The sequence below is a fragment of the Berghia stephanieae genome, chromosome 6 (genome assembly GCF_034508935.2).
Source record: "Berghia stephanieae isolate SIO BIC M18660-M18661 chromosome 6, UCSD_Bste_1.3, whole genome shotgun sequence".
Classification (NCBI taxonomy): domain Eukaryota; kingdom Metazoa; phylum Mollusca; class Gastropoda; order Nudibranchia; family Aeolidiidae; genus Berghia; species Berghia stephanieae.
Genome location: NC_088365.1, coordinates 9,188,672 through 9,199,847, shown reverse-complemented (window position 1 = coordinate 9,199,847; position 11,176 = coordinate 9,188,672).

Sequence of the window (11,176 nt, the reverse complement as noted above, 5' to 3'; positions counted from 1 at the left end):
ATATAAATCCACCAGTTTCTGTTGTTTGTTTTCAAGGGTTTTGCAGCGCTTGCAACACATTTAGGTCATATCGGCGCCAGTAAAAAGGAATAAAATGGGATAGTAGTAAAAGTTCTAGAATTGCAATTAAAATCCCCAAGAAAAGGTAAGACAAAGGGGAATTGTTTCAAATAGGGAACAGATGTAGACTCCAAGAGCACACTATCAAAGTACTTAGTTTGAGATCACCTAAAAGTCTCACCCAGACACAATCACAGGTCCCCACTAAGAGGAATACACTCAAATGTTTTTAAATTACTAATTAAAAAAAAACTAAAAATAATACAGTGCATAACAGAGAGATGATTTACAAGACAAAAAAAAATTCCCTAAACGTTAACTGTATTGTTTTGTTTTGTTTTTAAGGGTTTTACGGCGCATGCAACACATTTAGGTCATATAAGCGCCAGTAAAAAGGAAGAAAATGGGATAGTAAAAAGTTCTAGAATTACAATTAAAGCACAAAAGAAAAGGTGAGACAAAGGGGAATTGGTTCAAATAGGGTAAAGTTGTAGATTCCAAGAGCACACCGTCAAAGTACTTAGTTTGAGATCACCTAAAATTCTCATCCAGACACAAGCACAGGTCCCAACTAAGAGGAACCCACTCAAATGTTTACAAATCATATAATATAATGTGTAAACTAAACATAATACAATGCATAGCAGAGAAATGATTTACAAGGAAAAAAAATATCATCTCTCAAAACTATAACTATACACTCGACTGTTTCCCTCCCAGCCAGGGTCAGGACAAAACCAAATAATCTCATTCCAAGACGACAGGAAACAATTGGAAAACGGGTATGGTGGGATAGAAGACACAGAATGTACCTCCCTGCCCACTATGGGAGGTCAGGATCCCCACCCAGTAAACGCTAACTATACATTAGACTGTTTCCCTCCCAGCCAGAGCCAGGATAAAACCAAGTAATTTCATTCCAAGACATAGACAGAAAGCATGTTGGAAAACATATAAGGGGGGGGGGTAGAAGAAACAGTAAGTGAGTAAGCGCCTCCCTGCCCACTATGGGAGGTCATGAGTCATGAACCCCACCCAGCACCAGTTTTTCTACCAGGGAACAATTCTTAGCACAGTCCAGGCTAAACTAAATTGTATCATTTCAGAGTTTTGCACATTTTATTTTTCTACTTATAGAGCTAGTCATGAGCTTAAGTGATACACTTCTCTCATATTCATATCTCTTTGACTTTGAAAAGTCCTTAAAATAGAATGTGTTGGGATAAGCCTTAAACAATTCTTTTGCAGTTCTGAAACTTTGATTTCATATTCAAAACACTTTCCTTTGAGTTTGGGGTCTTTATCCAATGCAGGGAGTAGAACAAGTCTGATGTTTGTTTTTTGTTTTTAGGTGTTTAACGGCGCTTTCGACACTATTTAGGTCCTTTAAGCGCCCGTTTCTGTCTTTCATCAATCTTTTATCGGCCCCGAGGGGCCACAGCTGATCAAAACGTGTACTGTTGTAATAAAATCTTTATAAAATCATAATAGTTACATGTTTGTTAAGTAAAAATATCTATTTACAATTTCTGCAGGAGTTCACATTCCTGCAGATACTTTAAAATTGTAAGCGGATCGACCGACTGGAACAGAGACTTCAAGTCTCTGTTATCATAATGTTGTGACCTTATCTGTTCTAATTCTGTACATTCAATTAAAATGTGTTGAACTGTCAGGTCACAGTTACATGTTCTGCAGAGGGTTTTTTTTCATCCCTCTCCAGAAGGAAACGTTGAGTGAGGGCAGTATGTCCGATCCGGAGTCGAGTTATTTTTACCTCGTCTCTTCTTTTTAGCCCCGAGTTGGGTCTGGGGCCGAGGTCACTTTTAATTTGTTTTAATTTGTTATGTACATCTCGACTCCAGGATCGTTCCCATTCCTTTCGGACATGTTTTTTAATATTTATCTTTAAATCCGCGTGTGGGATTTTACTGCCCTCTTGTAATTCTTGGCTCACCGCCTCTTTTGCCAGTAGATCCGCTTCTTCGTTCCCCTGGATACCCACATGACTAGGTACCCAGAGAAAACAAACTTTCTTTTTCTTAATAAATAATTTATTTGCACCTTCCAAGATACTTATGAGTCTTGGATCGGTGCAATAAAAATTTAAGATCCCCTTAAGTACGGACAGCGAGTCAGACAAGATCAAGAATTTATTTTTATTCGATCTCTCAGCCAAACGGAGAGCATTTAGGATTGCTCTCGATTCAGCTGTAAAGATCGAAACATTTCTATCCAGGCGAAGTGATCCTGTGCCTTCCGATGAGTGATAGGCACATCCTACTGCATCTGCGCTCTTTGAACCATCCGTAAATATGTGAGTATGGTTTTTGTATGTTTGTTTGTTTTTTTTTTTTTAGGTGTTTAACGGCGCTTTCGACACTATTTAGGTCATTTAAGCGCCCGTTTCTGTCTTTTATCAATCTTTTATCGGCCCTGAGGGGCCATAGCTGATCAAAACGTGTACTGTTGTAATAAAATCTTTATAAAATCATAATAGTTACATGTTTGTTAAGTAAAAATATCTATTTACAATTTCTGCAGGAGTTCACATTCCTGCAGATACTTTAAAATTGTAAGCGGATCGACCGACTGGAACAGAGACTTCAAGTCTCTGTTATCATAATGTTGTGACCTTATCTGTTCTAATTCTGTACATTCAATTAAAATGTGTTGAACTGTCAGGTCACAGTTACAACTTCTGCAGAGGGGTTTTTCATCCCTCTCCAGAAGGAAACGGTGAGTGAGGGCAGTATGTCCGATCCGGAGTCGAGTTATTTTTACCTCGTCTCTTCTCTTTAGCCCGAGTTGGGTCTGGGGCCGAGGTCACTTTTAATTTGTTTTAATTTGTTATGTACATCTCGACTCCAGGATCGTTCCCATTCCTTTCGGACATGTTTTTTAATATTTATCTTTAAATCCGCGTGTGGGATTTTACTGCCCTCTTGTAATTCTTGGCTCACCGCCTCTTTTGCCAGTAGATCCGCTTCTTCGTTCCCCTGGATACCCACATGACTAGGTACCCAGAGAAAACAAACTTTCTTTTTTTTAATAAATAATTTATTTGCACCTTCCAAGATACTTATGAGTCTTGGATCGGTGCAATAAAAATTTGAGATCCCTTTAGAACGGACAGCGAGTCAGACAAGATCAAGAATTTATTTTTATTCGATCTCTCAGCCAAACGGAGAGCATTTAGGATTGCTCTCGATTCCGCTGTAAAGATCGAAACATTTCTATCCAGGCGAAGTGATCCTGTGCCTTCCGATGAGTGATAGGCACATCCTACTGCATCTGCGCTCTTTGAACCATCCGTAAATATGTGAGTATGGTTTTTGTATGTTTGTAATATTGCTTTTAGTGTCTGTTTGTAAATATGTGGGTCTGTTTGTGATTTTTCCAGTTTTGTTAGTCCAAATTTATGTTTGGTCTATGTATGGACCATGGTGGTGTCTTTGCCTGGACGTATGGGATATCCTATCTAGACTGATGTTCATGTCTGCGATGTCTTTTTTTATTCTGTAACCTAATGGTGGTGTCATTTTTGGGTGCTTGCGAAATTTTTCTTCTAGTGTCCTATCCGTGTAGTGTACATGTTTGTGTGCTGGGTTGTCGTGCAGCGATGTGACCTAAGTAACATACTGGAGAGCCAGTTTTTTCCTCCTGAGATGGAGAGGTGGCTCATCTGCCTCAGCATAAAGGCTTGCCACTGGAGAAGTGCGGAAAGCCCCAAGTGCCAAGCGCAGTCCCTGATGATGAATTGGGTCCAGCATGCCTAAGTAGGATGGTTTTGCAGAGCCGTATACAAAAGATGCGTAGTCCAGTTTTGATCGAATAAGGGTTCGGTATATCTTTAGAAGAGTGTTTGTGTCCGAACCCCATTCCATGCTCGACAGAACTCTCATTATTCTCATTGCTTTCATGCATCGCAGTCTGAGATCTTTGATATGGGCGAGGAAATTTAGTTTCCTATCAAAGATCAAACCCAGGAATCGGGCTTCGTCCTTTACCTCAATTCTGGAATTGTTGAGATAAAGGTCAGGCTGTCTAATGCAGGTGCGTTTTCGGCAGAAGTGGACAGCTACTGTTTTTGATGGGGAGAAGGAGAAACCATTGAGATTTGCCCACTCCGACAGTTTGTTTAGTTGGAGTTGTAACTGTCTCTCAATGGTGTCCATACTCGATTTACTTCGATAGCATACAAGAAAGTCATCAACATATAAGGAACAGTCAACATTCTGTCTCACTGCATTCACTATTGAGTTTATTTTAATCTCAAACAGAATGGGAGATAGAATGCTACCCTGTGGAACTCCCTCTTCCTGATCAAATGGATCAGAAAAGGTGGATCCTGCTTTGACCTGAAAGGATCTGTTGTTTAAAAATGCTCTGACAAACATTGGAAGGTTTCCTCGTAGACCAAGATTGTGCAGATCTTTGAGGATTCCGAATTTCCAAGTTGTGTCAAAGGCCTTCTCGAGGTCAAAGAAGATTGCTACCAAGTGCTCACCTTTGGCAAAGGCCTCACGAATGAAGCTCTCTAGTCGAACAAGGTGATCAACAGTTGATCTGTTCTTTCGAAAGCCACATTGGAGGTCGGAGAGGGAGTTGTTGTGTTCCAAGTAGAACATCAGACGCTTGTTGACCATTTTCTCCATCAGCTTGCATAGGCAGCTGGTGAGGGAGATTGGTCGGTAGTTTGAAGCGTCCGAATGGTCTTTCCCAGGTTTTGGGATTGGAATCACGGTGGCCAGATTCCAACTAGGTGGAAAAGTCTGTGTTGTCCATATCTTGTTATAGATATTCAAAAGGACAACCAGACTATCTTGTGGAAGATGTCGGAGTATTTCATAACTGATGTTGTCAGGACCCGGTGCTGTGACATTTGTGTCACGGAGGCAGGCACCCAACTCCTCAAGTGTAAATGGTTTGTTGTAGTCTTCAGTGTTTGTAGATGTAAAGTTTATTGGTGTATTTTCTGCGTTTTGTTTATGGCGCAGAAATTGTGGTGTGTGGTGTGCAGACGAAGAGTTGTGCGCCAGCCTCTCGGCCAGGGTGTTGGCAATTTCTTGTTCTGTTTCAGCCACGGATCCATCGGGACGTGTCAAGTGATTTAGTGAATCACTATCGGATCCCTTCAGTTTCCCTAACATCTTCCACACCCTATTCAGGGGTGTCTGGCTATTTATTTTTGAGACAAAGTTTTGGAAGGATCTCCGTTTGTTTTCTCGGAAGATCTTCCTACACTTTGCTCGTAGTTTCCTAAATGTTGCGAAATTCTCAGGGTTTGGGAATCTCATCGCTTTCCTGTATGCTTTTTTCTTCTCCCGTAGGGCCGCTCGACATTCCTCTGTAAACCAGGGATTGTGTTTTCTTGGTCTTCCAGAGGTTGTCGGTATTGTCGAGCTGCAGATATTTGTTAAAATATTTTTGAATTTGTCATAGCTGTCCACCTCTGTCGTAAGGAGTCTGTGACACTCCTGTGAGAAAGTTTCCCAATCTGCTCGCCGTACACTCCAACGTTTGGGCTGTGGGGCCCTTGAAGTCGGGGTGATGGCGAGGCAGACCGGAAAATGGTCAGAACCGTGATCGTCATCGATCACAGTCCAGGAGAGCTCTGGAGCTAGTGTAGGATCACAGAAAGTGAGATCAATGGCAGACGTGGTAAGATTGTGAATATTTACCCGTGTTGCCTCGAGACCGTTTGCCAAGTATACATCCATTTTCATTATGAATGCCTCCACTGCCTTTCCCCTCTGGTTTGTGTCTGTGTTTCCCCAGAGAGGACTGTGAGCATTGAAATCTCCCATTATCACATAGGGAGGGGGGAGTTGGTTTAGAACTCCCTCTAGCTCGGCAGACTGGAGGCGATGATCTGGTGGGATGTACACAGAGCAGATGGTGATTGGTCTGTGCAATGTCACTCTCACTGCTATTGCCCGTAGATTTGTTTTTATTTGTATCAAGCAGTGGGGGGTGCTCTTCTTCGTGAGAATTGAAACTCCCCCACACGCTATCTGCCATCAGAGTGAATCAGATGATTGGCCGTATATCCTTTTACTGTGTAGTCGTCTGCTGGTAATTTTGTTTCCTGCAGACAGACTACATCAGGATTCCTCTGGAGGAGGAGGCCCAATTCTGATCTATTTGATCTGATCCCTCTGATGTTCCAGGAAATTAATCTTGTCTGACTAGGTATCCTAATTTTTTGTGGGGAGGTTAGGCAGTATGCCTGCCTTCAACCCTTTTACTTTTATTCTCCTAGGAGGAGAGACTTCCATAGGAGAAGGAGGCCCTGTGGAGGGCCTCTCGGTTTTTTTAGGGCTGAGTTTTTTTTGAACCCTTGGGATTTTTAGGTCCCTCTGGGTTCTTAGATTTTTTGGGGCTTTGAGGCCCCTCAGGGGGATTTGTGGATCCCCGACTGGTGTTGGTGGCTCCATATTCTGGGAAGGGGTGGAATTTTGTTTTTGGGGGGATAGAGAGGGCTCAAGGGAGTGGAGATGGGGGGTGGGTCCAACATCCACGCCCATGAGGGGGAGAATTTTTTTGTTTTGGGGAAGGAGGGGGGGTGGAGGTCGCCTTGGAGGTGGATGTGGAGGGGGCTGCAGGTTCCACATCTTGAACCTCCAATGTGTCAAAAAGATTTTTTGACACATTTGGGACCTTGTTTTTAGGTCTTGATGGCTTTTTCTTTTGAGGACTGTCTTTTCTAGTCTGTGCGATTTTGCCATGGCTGTTTTGGTTATTACCAGCAGCCCTGGCAACTTCTGCATAACTCTTAGCAGAAGCAGCGACCTGCCGAGGGGGGCAGATCACTGCTTTTGCCTGAGCAAACGTACCGCCGTAAGTGGCTCTGTATGTCAAGATTGCCTTTTCTTCTTGCCACTTAGGACAATCTTTCGAATGTGCTGCATGCTTGCCTTGGCAGTTCAGACAACAAGGGTCCACTTTGCAGTTTTCCTCATTGTGGTCTTCTTTGCCGCAGCGGGGGCATGTAGCTTTACGGCGGCAGTTTGTTTTAGTATGGCCGTACCGGTGGCAGTTAAAACATCTCATGGGGTTCGGGACGTAAGGCCGAACCTCCAAGTCGAGGTATTCAATTCTTATTCTCGACGGGGGTCTCGGGCTGTCAAAAGTCAGGATCCAGGTGTTGGTCTGGATTGTGCTGTCGCCGCGCGGATGCTAACCCGCCGAGCTTCGACAACACCCTCCAGTTCCTCCACCATCTCCTGCTCCGAACAGCCTACCAGATCTCTGCTTCTTATGACACCTTTTGACCTATTGAGGCTCCTGTGAGCCTCAACGGTGACTGGGATGTCAGAGAATCTGGTACATTTCAAGAGGTTCTCACTCTCTTGTCGACCCTGCACTTGTATCATTAAAGTGCCAGAGTTGTTCCTTTTCACTGCCTTTGGTGTACCCGCGCCATTTGCTTTGAGTGCCTTGCTGATGGTGAAGATACTCAAAGTGTTAAGTTTAATATTATCCTCATTCGGTTGAATTACCAGGAACGGCGAGAATTTTGGGGTTGCCATTCCTGGTAAGTCATCAAGAGTCATCGGGGCTGTAATCTTTCTTTTCTTTCCTGTCTGGGGTGGGGCTTTAAGGGGAGAGTTTTTGCTATTTTTGGCCATTATATTTATAAGTTTTTATTCAACCCGGCTATATTGTGCCCACTAGCACGGCTCAGTCCCACACTTGGGGGGTAAGGCACTCACCGAAGCTATACTCCTCAAGTCTGGCCTCCTCTTGTCCTTCCATGGTCCTTGGGGAAAAAAAAAAAAAAAAAAAAAAAAAAAAAGGACTCGAGGGGTGGAGTTGGGGAACGTCCCGCCTCCAGGCCTTTCTCTCGGATTGACCCTAATCTTTGTGTTGCACAAAGACTGACTGCTGATTCAGAGATGACAAACCATGATTAAAAAGAAATTTCATGGGGGACAGGAACTAGATATGGTTTTAAATCTAGTCCTTCCAATCTCTTTGCCTAAATGGAGGGGAGTGCCAAAAAATAGATTTGGCATCTCTGCGTTGGGTAGCTCGGGCCATCTACAAGGTAGGCTACCCACCCGTCTTTAGAGAAGCGTCAAGCCAAAGAGGAGTGTTGGGGTAGAAACACCTCGCAAGGTGAACCCCCCTCAGCCTCCAGGATCAATAGCTCCTCCTTATCGGGGTCCTCTCGGAACTGCGCACCCTCAGCAGAAAGGTGCCTGCTGTGCAGGATTTGGAAAGGAATATTTCCTCGTTGAACCTATTTCAACGGTACAGGGTATAGAGATACTGGGGGATAGAAGACAGTTAAGAAGGCTTGTTTTCCTCGGTTCTCTCTCTCTCTGTCCTGGCAACTCAATTTTGATAAGGAAGGGAAATTTGGAATCATTGGGGAAATGGGGTATCGAATGGAAATCATAGCTCAAATATGGTAAAAGGGGGTGGGATTTGTGCTATGCCATCGCCTTCCCTTGCTCTCTTTAAACTGAAACCGTCATTCCTCAAAACATCTTTTATATACTACGTTCTTGGGATTTGGGGGGAGAAAAAGTTTGGGGACGATTGCCAGGACAAGAAAAATAGCAGAATGGGTGAATGAAGCCATTCTCATAAAAAGGGCTGGGGTATGGGGGTCTGTGGAGCCACCATGTCTCTCTCACCAGTCGGGTGGTTTTTCGTTGGTTACCACCAAACCAGAATGGCTCTTTTAGTCGCCTTCTACGACACGCATGAGCTTACGGTGGCTCAATTCTTTTCCCTCTCAGTTGAGGGACCCCGGAGACCACACGGGGGAGAACAAGTCTGAAGGGGTCAACATGGATGAGTAGGCAGGATGAGGTGAGATGTCTGGCATGATGAGGACAGGATGCTAGCCTATCGCAAAGTACATGTATTTTCAGCCAGATCTAACAGACTACAACAGGGATTGATCTCGGTCCCTTTGCATGTGAAGCGAGTGCGCTACCAACTGAGCTATCGGAACCCCCTAAATTCAAATGTAAACCAAATTTATTCAAATCAGAAATCAGAACAGTACACAACAGAGATGATTTACAGGGGGAAAAAAACATAATCTCCCAAACTAATAGTAATACCATATATTTGACTGATTCCAATTCCCAAACCAAGAACCTGGCCAGGGCCAAGACAAAGGTAAAAGTAATTTCATCCCAAAGCAAAGAAAGAAAGCATTCTGACTGGGAAAGGATAAATATGGGATAGAATACAGCGACAGTGACCTCTCTGCCCTTACTTGCCCTGAAATTTCCAACCATCACTCCTATAATATATCTTAGTTGATTGAGAACTCACTTCACACGCAAAGGTAACAGGATCTATTCGATGTGCTTTTTTTTTTTTTTTACACTGTCCACCAGTGATTTGGTAGCTGGGTCTGTTGGATCTGGTGAAAAGGATTTTACAACAGACCAACATCCTATCCAAAGGGTCTCAGTCTCAAGCAAAAATCGCGATTGCCTGTTTAATGGGATAGAAATCGAGATAGTCCATAGGCCACTATCATCACAATCACAACCTCCACTACAAACTTCAAACCACCTTTAGCACAATCACCACCACTATCATTAACACCACCACAACAACTACAGCACCACCACCGTCATAACTGCGGCTATGTACAAAACTCGCTTTCGGATCGGAAGGTCCTGGGTTCGAGCCTCGAGCTCGGCGCATAGTTGAGTCTTTGGAAAAGGCTCTTTACGCACATTCTCTAACCGTACTCAGGTGTAAAATGAGTACCTGGCCGTTAACAGCGTTGTCTTTGTCCGAAAAATTGTAATATCACCTAACAGGCAATATGTCCCATCCTACACGTTAAATGTTGCTGATGACCAGGGACCCCTTGTAAAGCGCTTTGAGAACGTTTAGCGGATATTGCGCTATATAAAAAGCTCAAAATAATTACAAACAACCATTATTACTTACTCTACATCCGCAATTATCGTAAATGGGGTTTATTTAATTACCATTACATACAAACAAAACAATCGATTCAGAATCATGTGTTTTATTTCGCATAAACAATAAAGATGCCAATGAATAAAACATTTCAATGTCTTAATTATAGCATATATATATATATATATATATATATATATATATATATATATATATATATATATATATTATATATATATATATATATATACGGGTCGATAAGATAACAACAGGAAGCAAAAATGGGCTCGTTTTGACATTGTCATAACAGAGAATATTTTGTTGGTATGAGAGTCTTTCCCTTACAACAATGAGACCATACCATTTTGGGTTATCAGACCTGCAAATAAGTTCACTTCGATAAATACATACATATATATTATACAGTGGAATGCTGATAAAAGTCAACACGACTGGACCAAGAAAGATTGGTTGACTTTATCCATTACATTACTGTCAAACGGGGTAACTTTGGCCACTTAAATTTGTAAAATATATTTTGACCCTCTAGGAGACGAATATAATTTTTTTAAACTCAATTTTTCGGCCTAACTGGTCAAGAAATGATTTTTAAGTCTATTCTAGAAAACATTTTTGCCATTAATAAATCGCAGAAGCCATTCAGTGCTGGACTGTTGCCAAACAAAATGGCTTCATGCACATGTTGATTATAATTTCACACAGAAAATTATCTCTCCAACTTTGGTAAGTAGCATTCTAAATTAAAACACTAATAATTTGTTTATTCATTTTAAGGCATCTAAAGATGTTAATGAAAGTTAATTTAAGTGGCTAAACCTAACATTTCTATGTTAAACAGGAGGTGGCCAAAGTACCCCCCCCCCTTCCCCGACTTCCATGGACCTAGCCAGGGTTACTTTGGCCATCACCTACAAGGCTATATATATACCATTATGTTTCTTGTTTGGCGGCTTTGTTTTATGATTGGTTTCTTTTTATATGGTAAGTATCACTTAATACACATATATATGGAACTGATTTATTGTATACTTGACTCTTCCACAGACTAACCAAGCTTCGAAATGATGAGAACTTACAAACCGAAGCCTGGAGCATGGTCCTATAAAAGACAACAGGTGAAGTCATCAAGTAGGTACCACAAAGTCACGCCTGCGCGCAGTTGAAATCGGTACGTGAAAGCCGGTCAACC